At 35.4% G+C, this 19353-nt stretch overlaps 1 protein-coding gene across 1 annotated transcript in view; it reads left to right on the forward strand.

Moving 5' to 3' along the window:
• The first annotated feature begins 4678 nt into the window (after positions 1 to 4678).
• Positions 4679 to 19353, forward strand: part of LOC107207240 (sodium channel protein type 2 subunit alpha-like) — a 69753-nt gene continuing 55078 nt past the window's right edge. Inside the window, exons 1-2 of the mRNA XM_015634002.1 lie at positions 4679 to 4976; positions 13869 to 14122. The gene's annotated coding sequence lies outside the window, so the exon portion shown is untranslated. The remainder of the gene's footprint in view (positions 4977 to 13868; positions 14123 to 19353) is intronic.

A 19353-nucleotide genomic window follows, 5' to 3' on the forward strand; every position in this document is an offset into this window, starting at 1 on the left:
ACTTCAATCTTTGCTCTCTGTGACATTGTACACCTGTACTTTACAATTCACTGGAGCAAACAGTTGACATGTTCTGTATCCTTATCATTCTTGGACAAAAGCAGATCAAGTCACAATTATTTTTCTTTAACATGCTAGAGTAAATTGTTTGAAATGTTTTGTCATCTCTCTCAGTGCAATATATTTTCATAGTTTAGTTATAAAGTTTAGTTAAAGTTTAGTTATAAAGACACTATTTTTAGTGCAGATAACTGCTATATGTACTATGAGATGCAGAGAAACTTTCTAAAGCAAAAACAACTTGGCAAGAATATGTTATTAAACAGAGCAATTATTCTAGGCATTCCAGCTTTTAAAGACTAGCAAATAAATAAATCATAACTTGAGGTTTGCTTAACAAAACCTCCCCTCTCTCCAAGTGATGATTACCCTTCATCTGACCAATTAAACCACATGACTCAGTAGCAATAAATGGAATGAAAACATATGAATGCAATCTCTCTGTTTATAGGTGTCCTGGGAGAACATTATTAGATTTTGTTACTAGCTCTGAGAGCACACTAGTGCACTTGTTGCTGAGGTATCATTTAATTCATTTCTCCACCTCTTAAAATCTGCCTACCTTAAATTGTATTTGTTCACTCTGAAATTGATTGCTTTCATTTCATCTTTGTTTATTGGTCTTGGAATATATATGTTAGATCCTTTTTGAATATGTCCATTGTCCTGTAAACATATTGTGCTTGAAACAATAGCTTCCTAGTCCTGGCTGGGCTCTTTGGACATTACAAGGAATAACAAAATATTTCTTCACCCTTGGTCTCTACAGTTTTGTTGCCTAACAAAATGAATTTATACTATATTCTCTTTCTTACTCAGTTCAGATTATTAGTTGAAAAGCTACTATGTCAGGTCTATGGCTTATAAATATGCATTAGTAGCTGGTACAAAATTTATTAAAAGCAGGTGTTTTTTTATTTGACACATTAGGGATAAAATGTAAAAAAAAAAAAAAGAAAGAGAAACTGAAGAGATTTATACACTTATGTCAGCCAGTGTTGAACTTAAAGTCATGTCATTACACTTAGCTAAATAGTGCAATTTTGGTCTCTTTCAAAAGGTAATGTTGGTAAGTAGTTGTAGGAATAGTTATATTTTATATCTTGGTGTCTTTAAGTATGTTAGTTCACAAAAGTGCCTGAGAATTACTAATGAGAATTGTTGTAAAAAAATAATTGTATTAATAAAATAAAATATTTTATGTTAAAACAAGTTGATGACTTAATTGCTGAAAACTTACATGTGAGCTATGTACAGGGCCTGCCCTTATGAAACCCCATACAAGGGATGTATTCATTCATATTTAACACTTCAAAATATTTTTTCTCTTTGGAACGAAGGTATTTCAACATTTGTATTTCAGCTGTTTAGTTAAAAATGACTGGATAGCTTTGCATTTATTCAGTCTTTACTGGGAGAAAAACCGCACCTGGGGCAGGATTCCCAGACAGATTATTTAGAAATGTCAGGGCTTTTCAAATTACATTTTTAAATGTAATTTCTGAGTTGAACTTTCAGTGATGATTCATTAAAAGTTGTAATCATAATTTAAATTAAAACAAGTGTCTGGCTGGAACTGTTATAAATTACTTTTGTCAAAGCAGCCTATTTGTTTTTGTCTTTTGAATGGCCACTTCTGATTTTCAGGTCTGGCAGTGGAATCTAGTGAGACAGAGGAAAGGGAGGAGAGAGATTTTGTATATATATACTATGTATCACATATATACATTTTATATAGAGGTTTTTTTATATTTTCATATTTAAAAATTCAGGGTTTGGGGGGGAGCTGTTCCATACAGATGGTTCAATGCATTTATATTATAAATGTGTATAGCTATTTGTTTGTGCCCTGTAGTTCCACTGATAGATTTTAAAGTTCTTAAGAACATTATTCAAAGTCTGTACATGATTAGAGAAGAACATAGGCCATACATGAGCTATGTGTGATCTGGGCCTGGTTAGCCTGGAGAAGAGGTGACTGAGAGGGGATCTTATCAATGCATACAATATGTTAAGGACAAAGAAGATGACTTCCAGTTGTGCCCAGTGACAGAACAAGGGACAATGAACACAAACTGAGACACAGGAAGTTCCATCTAAATATGAGAAGCACCTTCTTTACTTTGAGTGTGACAGAGCACTGGAACAGAGTGCCTAGAGAGGCTGAGGAGCCTCCTTCCCCGGAGATATTCAAAATCCAGGTTTAAGTGATTCTGCAACTTGCTCTAGGTGAGCCTGCTTTAGCAAAGAGGTTGGCTTACAGGATTTCCAGAGGTTCCTTCCAATACAACCACTCTGTGATTCTGTAAATGAACATTTACCATGACTTTGTGTGGCATGAGCATTTCTACAAACAAAACTTATATTTTCTGCATTCTTCTTTTAGTGTGAAGATTGATAATTGAATTGATTGATAACATAGCATTTCTCTAATAGCACACCTACACCTATGACAAGACTGTATAAACAAATACATTAAGTATAGTCATTGTGCCAACTGACATATCACAGAAGATTGCAATAAATATAAGGACACTACCACAAAAAAGCAGAACTGGGGGTTCTCTAGTAATTTGACATTAATCTAACCATCTTGTGGAACATTAGTTCACAAAAATTAGCTATTATAACACTACACTCTTATAAAACTTGACAAAGAATCAAATCTCTGAACCAGCTCACGTTCAAAACTGTTTTTCATACCAAATTCTGTTGGAATTTCTGTTAGCATTAAGGACTATGCTTCTTATTTTTTAACAAAGTTGAAATAGCTTGTTATTTAGATTAAAATTTCTTTATTTTTCTAGGAGAAACAGATTCAAGATGTATTAATCCCCTTTAACTCTGATGTTAATTATGATGATGATTACCTTTGGACAATGGCATAAAGACTTTCTAAAGAAAACTTCCAAAGATCCCTAAGAATTTTTTTATATTAAAAATTATAAAAATTATAAAATAAATATAAGCATATAAAAGTCCTGTTCAAGGACTGGTTTGATCTCCAAAATATGATGTGTTTTCAAAAATACGTTCCCAAGAAATTTAAAATGCAGACACCGGCTTCTCATCATTCATGGGTTTCCTAAATTAACATAATCACATGAAAGCAGAATGTATGCTGTAGAGACAATGGACACTTTTTAATTAAAAATATATTCCTTCTCAACTTCTGGAGGTTTATAATATTAAAATAAAAAGGAGAATTTTTTTTACTTTTTTTTTTTTTATAGGACTGTGGTATATGTTCACGCTCACAGTCTCTTTGAAGCAAACAGGGGGCCTAGTGTGAACAGTATGATCAGGAGTGTCCCTGTATGCTCCATGTTTATAAAACCCAAATATTTTTAAGGTGAGGGTACATCTTTTTTGCTTAGTACACAGAGATTATTCTGTACATACAGAATGCATACATCCCCTGAAAATGTATTTGTGTTTCCTGCCACCAGATTCTGGAATTTGGTTTTTATAACTGTCAAGCACACATCAAGTGTAGCTAAAATCTAAAGGACTACTCACAAATTGGCACAAATGTTTTTGGTTAAAAGCTAACTGAAAAGGGGATCTCTATTGATATGAGGGATATGGGACATGAGTTGTGGGCAGTAATCACCACTCCTACTGCTTTGTGCAGCTGTGACTTGGTAGGGGCCCTCAAGGTGGATACGTGCTGGCTGCCCTGAGGTTCTTGCTTCCAAATCGAACTGTGTGACCAGGGGATAGAGCTGTTTAAAGCTCTGCGGAAGAGGCATTTAAAGGAACTGCAGGAGCTACAAGAAAGCAAGATATTAATTGCTTCTTGTACTCATTTATTCTTGTTTTGTGGAATCATGTTTGTTTATTAAATCCCACATGACTGAACAAAGCTTGTAGCTTGATTTTCAATTAGGTGGGATCCGCAGTGGCCTCCACCCTAAGGCCGTGAGTCATTATATTGCACACACTTGCTGACGCTGCTCAGCATTTCTACACCTCACTTTCCGCAAACACAACACTCCTCAAACCGCCAGGCAGGACAAAACAATATGCTGCCCAAAGGACATTATTCACTCAATGCTGCTACCCATGGAGCAGGTGGTGCTGGAGCCGCTGCTCTAATAATTCTTCCCAGGATGTCCAGAGGAATCCTAGGTAAGCAGATATAAATCTGCACATGCTCAGGAAGCCTGTCTAAGGGAAAGACTTTGAGCTTTACTTTTTACATAAGCATACTACATTTTACACACTCGAAAGACACGAACATAGTGCCAAAAATACATGGTAGTATTTAATGAATAGGAAAGTATCAAGATAATTAGCAAGTTCCTCATACACCAGTTAGGGAGGCAGTCAGTGTCTGCGCTCTGTTATTTACACATTCCTCCGTTCCCGTGCATTTTAAAGGCAACAGCACGTTTAAAACCAAATGCTCTGTTCAGCGTATACGGACACGTGTTTTAAAACGGAATTATTTTAAGGCGAAGGTGCTCGGGAGGGTTACTCAGCGCTCGGTGTGGCTCTGTGGGCCTGTGGTGCCCCCCCGGCGCAGGCGGCGGGGCGGCGGGAGCCGGGCGGGAGCGGAGGCCGGCGGGCTGCGCTCGGCCCGCGCTCGGGATCGCCACCAGTAGGTGGAGCTGCCACGTCAGGTGCTGCGGGCTCGTCACTGCGCCCCTGCATCCCCCTGCCCGGCCCCCCTCCGCAGAATAAGCTGTTTTCTCATCTATGTTGGGTACCACAGAGTGACTGAGAACAGGAAGCGGAGGCAGAAGCAGAGAGGATTCTGGAAAGGTCTCTGTGTTTTCCACCGAGAATACAGAAATTACGATCAATTACTAAGGCTTTGTGGATGGAAATCTGGACGGTTTCAGGAGGACACACGTATTGCATTAATTTTGGATGCTGGGCTTTGCAGTGATTTTTCATTCTCTTTCAATCAGGTAAGCTGGCAAAACATTTAATTTTACCTATCATCAGTCATGGCAACATGATCTCTTCCACATTTTGGAATTGGATTTTTCCCTCTGGTTTGCTGTTAAGGTAGAATCAAAGATGGAACGGGGAATTCAAAGCCATTTTGTACTGACTGATTGTGATGATGGTGTGATTTTTTTTTTTTCCTTTTTAACCCTGTTAAATCCGATATCTGGTTTCTTACCCTTAATGTGATGTTGTAACGCAGTAGTCTTCCTCACAAAATCAGGTAATTTTATACTCATGGTATACAGCATTAATTCCAAGCATTTTATGGAAGTGACCTTGTTTCCTAGGAAGAAAAATCTGGTGATATTCAGACTAAGGAAGAGAAGGTCTCATAAGATTCTGAGCATCTCAGATTCTGATGATTCAGGGATAAAATCTACATTGTTTTAACTGCTGTTTATGTGGCATTTGAAGAAACTCCCTTATTAGCTAAATTTTGTAAAAATACATAGGGACATATTTTCATTCTGTGCCATTTTTTGCATGGTTGTGTGTATGAGAGAATGGACTCACCAACTGTTAATTAACCAGAGTCCACACCAAATGTATAGTTCACATTTTGTTTGTAACATTAGTGTCAAGCTTAATATATGCTTCTTAATAGGACTGTTTGAAGACATCAACACGAGAATTACTATATTTCTTCATTTCATTGTCCATTCATCTATTGATACATTCATTGGTATCATAATAATTAAAGCTGTCAGTTATTAAAGGTAAAAGGAAAATATCTACTGAAGACCACTTTAATACGTGAATTCTTTTTTTCACTAGTGGTTCTACAGATACACACAGACATTAGAGATACGTATGTTATGTGAGTATTGATTTGGAAATTATACCAAAAGAAAGCACTAGGGGAAAAAAAAACCAAAAAAAGCCCATACAGCAGAATAAGCAGCCCACAGTTTACACATCACCACCTAAATCCATATATAAAAAAAAAAGCAGGATTGGCTCTCAGGTGTTATTCAGAGTAGCAAGCAAGGCCTGTACTCAAGGCAGTGATGTGAAAGAAAGAAGTTTTTAATTTGTATTCTTTATGGTGCCTGGGGTATCCTTGTTTAACTCCAAGATAATGAATCAGTAATAAAGATGCTTGTTTTAGAAAGATATCATGTTTGCGTTTTCATAACTGACTTGTAAGAAAACAGTTTCAAAAAGGACTTTTAAACTCTAGCAGTTTAATATTTAATGTTTGCTCTCTTTCACATCTCCATTTTGGGATGGAAGGTTTTTAAAGACAGGAATGTGAGCTGCTGCAGTAATTTGAAGCTTCATAGCACCTGTTAAACAGATATGTTGTTTATTAGGCCGTGATATTTACAGAAATTATGCTTGTGTCGTCAGTTTACAATTTTTCCCTCAATGAGCAGACGTTAGATCCCTATACTGATTTTCTGAGCTGTGCCAATTAAGCTCAGTATTGCAAAATTCTGTATAGGTAAATACTAGATGTTAGCAAAGGAAGACAATTTTACATTTTCAATGAAGAACATGAAACAACTTCCCTGTGCCCTCTGAGAGTGTCAGAGTGGTAATTTGGTCATTTCCCCTTATTATCAGCTTACCTGGAGTGGGAATTATCAAGGGAAAGAAGAAAGCATAAAAAGTAGGGTGTGTTTAATCAATATGCTGGTGATGCCTTTTATGCTTTCACCTCTTTTTCTTCACAGATGGCATTAGATGAGTTAACTTTTTCATTATGAAGATTAGACATGGAGAGAAATTTATTTGCCATCAAAAGAGCAAGGATTTTTTAAGAAAAAAAGGATAGTGGGATGTAAGATGGAACTTTCTGGCTGATGATATCCATTTCCTTCTGCTGCTCCCATTTCAGCCCAATATAATTTGTTGTGTGTATGCTATATACTAATGACATTACTGCAGCCCCACAACTTTTGATGAATCATTGAATAGCAGATACTAAAAGAGATCTATGTACCAGGCAATCAGGTTGTGACCTTGTTCTCTGAAGTACTGATCTTGGCCCCTTTTATCTATATGCTCTTCTTGCCATAAGATGACAAAGGAAAAGAATTGCTTGAACTCTGCTTCAGTTAAATCTAAGGAGAATAAATGCAAGTCTGTGATATATGGTACTTTATTTGTGTGTTTTCTGAATTCTGACAATGATTATTGTAAATAAGTTTCAGAAAGTGGCATTTACTCTGTTCTTTATCACAAAATTCTATTTAAAAGTTAGAAATTTAATTTACGAAATTCTAGTTAGCTTATTTTTCACTCAGTATAACTCTTCTGTTTTGTTTTTTTACCTTACAGCTGTTAATCAGTAAGATGTACTGTTGCCATTTGCAAGAAATATTGGTTTTTTTCATCCTTACCTGAATAAATAAATGGTTTAAAGCATCACAGTAAAACTGATGCCCACTAGTTCAGGCTGCTCACAGAACACATGTATGTGCTCTGAGATGTAGTATCAATCAGTCCATCAAATCAACTGCCAACCACCATAAAAATCACCTGTAGGAAAAAGGCATCCTCTTAACTGGAAACCTGATATTATTCATTACATCTCCTTACATTCACTATTCCTGACTAAAAGCTGTGAAGCACCTTGCAATGGCATGTCTGAGTCTGATACTGACCAATAGGACCTTGATACTGGAGCTGGCATTATACAACCTGTTCATCTGCTTTCATCAAAATTTTCTTTATGAGCAGCTGGAATCTCCAGTATATTACTGTGATAGTGTTATTGCTTGACTTTCCTTGCCTTATGATGAGGTAAAGCAGAGGGAATAGGGATAAGAGCAGCTCAGGCAGGGACTGTGATACTTGAAAATATAAATATAGAGTAGGTACAGCATATGCTCTTGAGTAACCATAATGTGTGTGTACTACCACTGTAATCCTAAACAGGAGTAAGCAAGTTAAATTCTACATCACAAAAGTATCCAGTTCCTCATTTTTTCATTACACAACCCCAGATTATTTCTTCACAGTACAAACAAACAAACAAACACAATAAACCAACAACAGCAAAAAAACCCAAAACCCTAAGATCCAAATCTCAAATAAAAAGTACCAGATAATCCACCCCAAAATGCTGATTTCAAATTGTTGCTAAATTTTAATGTGGTCCCCGGTCTTGGTAACATCCTTCTTATGAAAAATTGCTGTTCATTTACTCTATCAATTAAGACAGACCACAGAATATGTTTTACAGTGAAAAATGCAACTAAAAAAGTTAACATTTAAATAAAGAGACGAGGATTTTTCACATATAAAAGCTTAAGGAAAGTGTTAATCAGATTAATTATTTTTCTAGTTAATAATTTTTATTGCTATTGATCTTATGACTGAGTAGTTTTACTTAGGTAATCACAGAGCTAGCATGTGCACAGGTCCCTTGTTCAACCTGGAATTGTTTTTCCTGTTACTTCTCTGGGTCAGCCTTCTGGATGTCATACACCCTTTCCGAATGGTCATATTTTGACTATGCATATATTGAGTGTATAGTCCATATCCATGGGTCTGGCACATGCCAGATATATCAATTGCATACATGCTGTACCTGCTCAGGGAAGCTGCTGTTTCACAGGTGCTGAAGTTACTCCATATAGATCAGCTGACGAGCACATACAGCTGACTCCCTGTCCCTGAGATGCAGCAGGGACATCCTCATATTTCTTTCCAAGATTTCCTGAGTGAAAGTAATGAGGCACACCAGTGAGTCTGAGAGGATATCACAGATTCCAGTAAGGAAAATGGCTGGGATGAGCATCAGCACTACTGGTTCTGTGATCCCCTTTACCATACATACCCATTATAACCACACAACACGAAGATCTTGGGATAAGTATACCCTGCAGGCAATTCCCAATTATAGATTATTTATACTTAAATTAGATGTTGCTTATTTAATTTTAAGACCCTCCTTTTTGGTGTGAGAGGGGATCAGTGTTCATGGTCTTTCAGCATAATTTATTTTAAGAACAATGTGAAGCAAGAAACTTCCTTTATCTGCTTAACCATAAAATATTATTATGTATGATTATATAGGATTCTAGGAAGTTATAAGTTTGTGTTCAAAATCACTATAGAAATGCAGATGAAGGCAACAAGGAAATGAAATGTTCACGGGAAAAATAGTTCCTTTTATGTAGAACAACAAAGCACTATGTGGCTTGGCTACTGTATTAATTGAAGAAAAGTCTGTCACCATTTCTCATAAATTGTGTCCTTTCACTGCCTGGTAGTCCTGGAATAGAAGCAGAAATTTTTTGAATCCATGTAGCCTGAATTCAGGCCCACAGGTCCCAATTTCTTGCCTGCCTAGGTTTGCAAATCCTGAAAACTCTGTCCTTTCTTAGGCATTATTGCCTATCTTTTAATGTTTGGACACACTGAGGAATTCCAAATTTGTGTTGGTTAAAAATAAACTCATAGGAACCTAAATTTCTTGGTTCAGTTTTAAATACATCTAAACACAAAGTTTTCAGGTGTTAAATGAATGTGCCTCTTTGCCTTCTCAAAAGCCAGTCTCAGAGGACAACTGTGCAACTGTAGCAAGACTCTGATACAAGAATATTTATATCCCTTTTTATTAATATTTGAAATATACATGTGATAGTCTTGGAAACCTGAATGTGAATTTGTCTTTGTCACACTTTTAAATGATGAGTGAAGGTATACACCTAACTTAGACTCTTGTACCTTATCAAGGAGCAAAATAAATTCCCCTCATCACAAACAGCTTTGAATGTTTTTAAATTTTCTTTAAGTTTATTTTTACTTAATAGCCCAATAATCTTCAAAACTTATGACAGATGAAAGCAAAAGTACAAGGCTTTACAGGTAGAAAGGCAATCAGTAATGTTATTTTTATGCCTGAGTCGTGTAAACTTGATGACAGAAATAAGTAGGCAATTTCAAAAGGGCCCAAGAGTCCAAGGTCAGATTGAACTGAAGGAGGGCAATCCTAATGTTTACTGTCATTTAAATGAAATGTCTAAAGAAAAGCCTGTCACTAATATTTAAAGCCAAAATGCTCGCATGAAGAAATCTGACCTGAGACAGAAGTTCTGACCAAAATCAATATGGATAAAATTCAACCTGTATTATGAAGGATTTTCCTACCTACTGAGTGAAGCTGTAACTGAGCATTAAAGGAATCTTCCTGAAAGGATTTTGCTAACACAAGTTTATATTACTTGCCATGTATTTTCTACATATCAATTTGCTTTAGTTATTATTATAATAGGTAGAATACTAGAATTCTAGCAGCTGCTACAGCACTAGCTATCATTCCATAGCATATATCACTTAAAACTATAGGCCTCAAATTAGTACAATATTTTGTTAATATACTGAAATTTCAACTTTATAAGGGATAACTTTTAGAGAGGTGGTAGAAGTTGTAACTTAAAGGGTTTGCACCTTTAGATTTATTACATGCAGATAAAGACTGAGATCTAAGTCATACTTCCACAGACCACTTGGAAAACATTCCAGAATTAAGGATTGATTATATTTTATTAGACAGTTCCATGACGCCTGAATAAATGCCTTGGAGAAACCCATGCACATTTTTCATATGCTGTGTTAAACCTTGGATATAAATCACTCTATTTTCATGTTGACTTTATGTGCATTTTCTTTCTTGTGTAGTAACGATCATATTCAGCTGAGGACTCTGTGTAAGCCTCTCAAGCAGGAGTTCCAATTTTTCTCCTGTGGTTTCCTAGACAACTGTCCAATTCCAAATACAGTCAATGAATCTTGTGTTACATGAAGTTTATTCTTTCATATTTTGTATCGACTTGTTTCTGTGGCGTAGTGAGTCTAGAAGTGTTTCAGCTGCATAGTTCTTAATGAGTCAATTAATTTCCTAAGTTTAGTTCGTTTTTCTTAAATTCATAAACAGTGTTTTCTGTTACAAGTGCATTTTTGTAAGTTTCCCTATAAAAATTTAAAAAGGAGTACTACTTTACAAACAGAGCTTTCTTTTTCTTTTATACAACAAAATCAATATAGTGATGTATTTAGATATTGCTTACTGATGTTTTATTGTAACTTCTTTAACACTTTTTCTGTGGAAACTGTTATATGTGCCAGTGTTTCAACTGTCAGCACATTTAAATTTTGAATATGCAAAGTACTAGGAACTTTTTTAATTTGGACAATTAATTTTGTGGATAACTCTGTTTCTTGTTAATCTAGAACTGGATTAACACTTTTATAATCGCTCAACACCAGATATCCATACAGCTGCCCACAATTCTGTTCATTGTATTTGCCTCTAACATGGGATTTCACTTAGGTGGCATATTGTCCTATAATGGTCTTCTAAGAAAATCTCATTTTGAATAACCCCATTCCTTTATTTTCCAGTTTATCATTATATTGTAAGGGAACTGAAGAGCATGAGGATATAGTTTATAACATTTCTTTGAAGCAATATCATGTCTCAGAATTTAAACCTTTTCTAAACAATTTTAGATTAAATGCTTATGTCATATATGCAGAAGACTTCAGGAAAGAGCCTTAAATGAAAGAATCTATATAATCTATCCATCAGGAATCACCTCTGACTAGGCCTGAGATTTTACCTATGCTTAATTCTTGGAAAATGAATTAAGATAAGCTGCCCTAAATAAAAATACTTCGGTCAACAAATTATCAGCCAAAATAATATTCTATCATCACTTTCAGCTACAGTAAAACTGTGTAATCTGGACCCATCCATGAAAATTTCTGGTATTGGAGTGAGAACCAAGGATATTAAATCAAGAAAAAAAACCCTAGAGTTTTGGGGTTTGTTTTTTTTTTAATTTGCTTGGATTTTTTTTTTTTGCTTGGTTGGGTTTTGGGTATGTTTTCTTTGTTTATTTGTCCGGTTGGTTTCCTCCTCTTTTTCTTCTTTTTTTTTTAGTGTATTGCAAATTATACAGAAAAAATATGTTAAAAACTATATGAGATTAGATATTGGTTGAAATCCTGTAATGAAATTACACTGACATAGCCTAGGTCTACTATAAATTCAGGACAAAGGACACAATTCAGCCAACCTGCTTCCTTCAAGTTTTGCTGTAATTACCACTTATACTTCCATGATGCATAGAGGTAGAGACAAGGTTTGGGTTATATATGAAAAAGGGCTCTCTGCCCTTTATTTTAATTCAAAATACAGATTTGTTGAAATTATCTGCTCTTCTAGTGTTATTAGTAATTCTCATATTAAAGATGAATTCCTCAACATTTTGCACACTAGCAGATATTTTACAACTGGAGAGAAGTTACACTTCCTTTTTGGAAAAAAATTGTCATATGAATGTTTAGTATTAGTGATTGTTCTTTTATTAGGAACTTCTAGAATCCCTTTCATATTATTTTGAAACTTGTGAGCAAAAGTACTGAAACATTTTGCTGTATCTGACCACGAGATTAAATCTCAGCCACAGTGCTGTTTGAGAGGCAGAATCCAGATGCACCCAATAGTCAAAGGGATGGGGAAGTCCCATCTGTACCCCCAGGGAAAGCTGCATTCAGTGTAAAATATGCATTGGTGGATAAGTATCAATGGTGGCAGAGTCATGATTCCCTGAGGTCAGTACTGGAGACACAGCTTTCAAATGTCTTCAGTGGAGCCTCTCCAGTAGTGAGTCACCACAGCAAAATGTACTGAATCAGGCTTCGCTCAAAATGACCGAGGAACTGAAAGAATTTGTTCTTAGCCATCACTGGGATGAGTTTATGTTACATTATTAAACAATGGAAGTCTAATTATGTTTCCACTTATTGTATATTTGGGAAAATGCAATTCTAGATTGATAGGAAATAGTACTAAGCAAATTCTAGGTTAGTTTTTGAAACACATTCTCTGTACTTGAAGTATTTGGAGATTCTCTTTCTTTAAGAGTAAGAGAAGCAGTGGTCTAAGAGAAAGCTTTCACTTTTTGTTTTCCCACCTTTTGTGTTTTCTCTGACCTGATCTGTGTCTACTCAGATTTTCTTTATTTTATCTACAGAGTTTCTACAGTGGCTGTTCATTCTCACTGTATTTGGAGAAAAGTATTATTAAGAGCTGCTTTGGCAAGAGCAGAGACCTAAAAGAGAGGGATGTCTTCTTTTCTTCTCTAGGAGTAAAAGCAAAATAACAACATAAAACAGTAAAAAAAAAGAAATAAAAAATGAAAAAGCCAGAAATATATTTAGATGAGATATCCAAATGAGAATAAATGTCTCAAAGACTACTCATCTGAATCTCAATGGCTGAAGACTAATATGTGTAAGATGTAAGTAGAGTATTTAAATTTAAAGAAATGGATACTCAGATTATTAAAGACTAAGGAAGACATGGCCAACTTTTGGCCAGCTCTTGTAATGATGCAAGTAATATATACTGAAGTACCTGAAGAATAAGTGTTTTTATGATTTTATATTCCTTGGCAGGGAAGAAAAATTTTGTTGCACAAAGAAAAGCATTAGTACCAAAAATCTCTATGATACATAACTTGAAGAAGTACCCATATGTTCATGCAAATATAGAGTTAATTAGCTCCCATGCCTGCTTAAGGACAGCAGATCCATTGGGATTAATGATACACTGTTCAGTTCCCCAAATGACAGGTGAGAACACTTCTGATAGTCTGGGAATTACTGTCTACCATGTCTTACCCCTTGTCTACCAAAGGCTGTACTAGTGATGCAGTCATTCCAACAAGACCCATTTTTCCCTTTTAGTGAAAGCAAGCAGGTAAAAAATGAGGCGGAGTCTTTGAAAAGCACACTTAAAGAATATTCTTAAATGTATTTTTGTTCTGTACTAGATTTTGTGAAATAACTAATTTTCAATTGTTTTTCTTATTTCTCACTGCTCCTAGGTTGGAAAAATATGTCTGTGTGGATATGTAGACTTACCCTTGTCTACTGAAATTAATTTTTGATAAGCTTTGGACACAGGAACAAAGAATGAGAGAGGCTTGAAGGAACTGCAGTCTTGAAGAAGCTTCAGGTCTCGAGGAGAAACCTTCCTTACCAATTCATTTTCTGCTAGAAATGCAGTCTTTTTCTTTTCACATTAGCAAAAGATGCAGAGGTTAAATTCTGAGATTTGGCATTTCTTAGAAAAATAAAGGTAAGACTGTCTTTTCTTCTCAGCCAGAAATAATGTTTCACTGCAAAAGATGGATAGTTGATATTCTGCTACATATCTTCACTAAAATACCAGTGAAAAAATGATAAAAACACTTTTATGAGGTCCAGCTGTAGAAATCTGTGTTACTTATATTGGAGCTGCTTTTCTTTAGAATGTAAGGAACTCTTGTATTTACAAGATGTTGATTAGAGTACAGTATTCCAATGAGGTTGATGGACTGAGAAAGAGACCCTTCCTCTTCCTCTTAAATTGCATATGGTCTTCATTTGTCCTTCTTTAGGTTTCTCCAATACTTCAAGTGTTGACACTTGATCTCTTTTCCCCCATTCTCAGAGGCAACTCATGGTGTTAATGAAAATACAAGGCAGGCTAACTTTTAAAGAATTCCTAGAGGTTTTGGTCAATTTTATCTATAAGATTGTCATGGTTGGGTCAGATAATTTATTTTGGGAGTTCTACAACTTGCAGGTAGGTATCTGAGGAATTCAGGTTTATCCCTTTACATAATTGAATTTTTGATTACTAAGAACTAAAATAAAAAATAAGAACAAATTAATTTGAAAGTAAATGTTGGAGAGAGGTCGAAGGAAGGAAAGGGGTGACTGGAATGGCAATGGGCACAAACAGACAAATAAGTGAGGGAAAGGCTATCCTTAGCAATGTCTGGTGAGAGGGAGTAGGGTCCAACAATATTTTCCCAAGAAACAGCTTCTGGATCTTTCAGACAGGTCTGAAATTGCTTCCAGTCTGTAATCTAATCGGTTTTGAGTGTTTTCCCATCTGCCTAGTCTTTCACCCATCAGACTGAACCTCATGTAATGTATTCTACACAGATTTCCAAAGTCTGATAGTGTGCTCTTTTGCTGAGGTTGGGGTTTTTAAGGTTTAGTTAATGTACTTTCACACCTAATTTCAAGTCATCAGTGAGAACATGAAATAAAATTTCATGCAATACCCCTGAAGCACCTGAAGCTTTTACTACATTTACTGTTCTTTGGCCAGGTTTCAGCCTATGTGAGTTACCAGTTCACATTCAGCCACTTATTTTAAATCACTGCATTCTAAATCATTTTAAAGCAAGTTTATATTAAGGAATATTATTTCTGTGACATGCCCTTATTAGTTGTATATAAGTTGTATATAAATATAAGTATTTTCATCTTCTGGGATTTATTAATTTTATTAATAAACACCTGGTGGGGATTTCATTATTTTTATTTTGAATTGTTATGTAACACTAATGCCTATAGGCTACTGAGGCTGACTGTACAAATACAGGCAAAATACAAAACAGAAATACAGTCATTGCTACAGATAAATTATAGTCTTAAAAAAGGACACAATGTATCAATAGTAAATGTTAAATTTAGTGGAAAAAAGGAAAATAAATTCTATGTATTAATCAGGGGGGACCAATAATAACAAATTGTCAAAGTTTAAATTACTAGATTACAGTTTAAACAGGCAGGTTCTGACCAGGTGCTAAGTTTTGGAGGCTGTTTTCACCTTTGAGGAAATCACTCCTTTCCTTGAAATACCTGTTTTTATGAAACCAACTTTCATGCATTCCTTGCCTTGGGACCAAAGGACAATTTTAACTGAATGTCTCTTTAGATATCTCAAAGAAATCTGCATTGCATTGCATTTACCACTGTGAACTACAGCAGTGGCATTTTGTGTCTCTTTTGATCTTTTTGTAATTCTGCTTTTTTACTAGAATATTTTAAAGGAGTAAAAAATAGGGTAAATATGCCGGGATAAATGGCAAACGATGGTAAATGTCAGTTTAAAAGATTGAAAAGATAATGATCTGTAACTTAAAAAATATATATTTCAGACCACACTTTTCTTCATGGAATTATTCTCTGTGCATAAAAGCCATGAGAACTGTCAATAAAAATATTTCATTTTAGTTGTTCACAAGAAACTAATAATTACAAATCCTTTTCTTTCTAGAACAAATTGAAGGCAGCATTTCCTGATTTGGAATTTGATTGAAGCACAGTAACTTAAATGTAACTTGCCTTCTCTTTCAGAAAACCAATACCTGAATTTTGCAAAGCAGCTTCCCAAACACTGAGAGCAGGAGCTAGGATGACTCATTTTTTCAGACTGTCCCAGGATATGTTCTCTTGTATCGCTTTCCTCGTAGGGACAATAAGAGCTTGAATTGAGGTATTTTTCTGATATCAGCACAGAAGAGCTACACTTTTTATTTCTAAACTGCAGAAAGTAATCTCTAGCTAATGCTGAGGTGGTGCCACCATGTTGTTTCTGTCTGTCCTGCTGTGGAAGAACCACTCTTTTGATTTGGACAAATAGTTTTACTTCCATTGAGGCAGCTGGTCTTACTAACACTAGCAATTTAGAGGGAAGTTTTTAATCCAGGCTTTAGCATCTCAGAGGTTGTTGCAGGGTTTGGCATAGGGGAAGACACTAGTTCCAAGTTACAGCTTCTCAAATAAAAGATTAGCATAAGAAAATTAGGATAGCTGGTCATTTCACATATTCCCTTTGCTATCCGCATACTTACTTCAACCCTAATCAACTGTTTCAGTTCTAATGGAATGAAAATTTCAGTAGTCAGCTTTTTCAAGGTTTTAGCAGGCAGTACTACCTGGTACTTACGCTGATACTTTCACTTTTACCATTTGCCCTATTTAAGATATCATAAAAATAGATACCTTCAGGCCATTTCTTCTGGCTTTTTCAGAGATACAGGAAAATTAATTTGACATTGTTAGCAAAGATATTTTACTTACTTTCTGACTCATCTTCTGTAAATGATGAGAAGACTATTATATTAAAAATAAAATTTAACAAGTTATCTGTGGACATAATATAACTAGCTGAAATATGTGTAAAATTAAAAACATATAGATACTGTTTATTGCTCAGTCTTATTATTTAAAGGTAGGGACTGAAGTAAAACTGGAGAAGGATTTAAAAAATGCAATGCTCAATTATAACTAAATGGCAAAAGCATGTCCTTAATAAATGGGAACTTCATTTTCTAATGCAATGTATTAAATTATAGGGCATTACATATGTGATATATAGGCTAGAATTTTATTTCAAATATGTGAAACTCTCTTTGCTGAGCAGCAGAAGGTACAGAGGGGCCTGGACCACATGTAATTTTGAGACTCTTTCTTGACAATTTTGCGACTGTTTTCAATGACAATTATTCTGACTATTAGATATACAGAATGTCTGAATTCTGCCTAATATCGTTCATATCCTGGCAGTTTAGTGATCAGATAACAAGTGATTTTAAAACCAGTGAAGGAAGAAGAGGAAAGCTATTACTAACAAATGAGCTGTTCATGATTCAAGGATTGCTAAGAGCTTGTTCAGGGCTCAGTACAGCCAGCAACAAAACTTTTGTTTCATTGATCTATTAAATTAAGACATGTATAGCAACAGTAATCAGATACATATTTCTGTGTTATTCTGTTAAGCTTTGTAAGCTAAATGAAAATGCTTGGGGCATATTTAGTGTAGGAAAAACCTTCTTGTGTAATAGCAACAGCAAAGACAAGATATAATTGCACTAGACAGTAATGGAGGCAGGTCTCAAGTAATGTTTCCAACTTGTCAAGAAAACTTTTTTAGGGCATGTTTTTTTCCCTGAGAAATACAGTGAATCCTTAAGTCTGCCAATTCTTTCACTAGTAAGTCATTGGCTCCTTTGTGGATTTCTAGCAATACAAATACATATCTTTTAAGTGAAGACAATTCATTTTGTTATAGCATTCATAGCTGTAACTGTTAATGGATGAAAAGCAACCTAAATAAATGCACTGAACTATAAAGACAAGGCAGACACACCGATGACTTGAATTAGATGCATCTTATGAGACTAGTTCCATAGAAAAGGCACCTAGGGTGACAAGTTGAATCACAGACCTGTAAAATGGGGAATAAAGAAATGAATTATTCAGAAAGACCAAAGAGAAACCTCAGACATCTTCTTAGTTCATTAATCCTGCATGAGCAAAAGTAGTAATCAAAGGGCTGTATCCAGAAAATGAGTATGCTTTTAATTCTAAAAAGAAGGGACAAGTTTGAGTTTAGGATCTTTATAATTGGGAGTTACATTAATTAAAAAAAGGGATTAGCAAAGGCATCATCTTGAACAAAGAAAAAATTAGTAGCAGAAATTTCAGCATAGAAGCCTGTGATAAAGTTGCCTGCTGGAGACTCTAGCTGACTTTATAATTTATTTTTCCTTTTATACTGCATCTGTGTCTCCAGCCACTCCAAGGTTCTCTGTCATTCTGCACATTACTTTAACTCATAGTTCTCCAGGATACTCCTTGAGAGAAATTTTCTTCTTTGTGCCTACAGTACAATGTGTTTTAATTCTGAATTTATGGTCAGGTATCCTAGTTCTGGTCTTGTATTATTACTTCTCCACTTGGTCCTATGATCTGCTGACTAAATTATTTCAATGACCTCAGTGCTGATCATACACACTGATGCTGTGCTGTGAACCCACTCCAGAGACAGACTTGAGGTGGTAAAGGAGCATGTGCCGTGCCATTGGAATGGTAATTCAGATTTAGGAATCTGAGGAGTGTGCTGTTTCATTTCTTTCCTCCTTTTTCTTAGTCTAGGTTTTTCAAGCACTTTTTAATATCCCCTTCTGCCTTCACATATCTTATTTCATAAGATCATTACTGTAGCATTTTGTGTGTCTCTGCATGTGTGTATTTCTACAAACTGCTTGAGACAGACAAGAAGCTTTAGGAGAAGGACTATTGAACGAGTGCAAATGAGCAGAGTATTATGTCTCAAATTTAGATGTGGCATCTCCAGGATACAGATGTTGCACATTCATGAAGTAATGTAGCAAAGGTTACATGGCTTCATGTAACAGAAAACATAATTAAAGCTCATTAGTTAAGCATTGAAACTCACTCTTGAAATTGGTTCTCATAATTAAAATTTTTGCATTTTTTCATGCCATAAACTCTTGCAAAGTAGACACCAAGTAAGGCTTTAATTTCTTCCCTGGTGGCAGCACTCTTGAACCATATATGCCTTCATTTTGCCATTCTCTCCCTCCAGCGATTCAAACTTCTCAACTGTGCTGTACAGTACATCACTTTAAATAACTGATCCTGCTGCAGAACTAGGAAGAGAGAAAAATAACACTGCTTTCAGTTGATGCACTGCAGGACTTCATAAAGAGACCTGCTGTACAG

The sequence above is a fragment of the Parus major genome, chromosome 7, assembly GCF_001522545.3.
Source record: "Parus major isolate Abel chromosome 7, Parus_major1.1, whole genome shotgun sequence".
Classification (NCBI taxonomy): Eukaryota; Metazoa; Chordata; class Aves; order Passeriformes; family Paridae; genus Parus; species Parus major.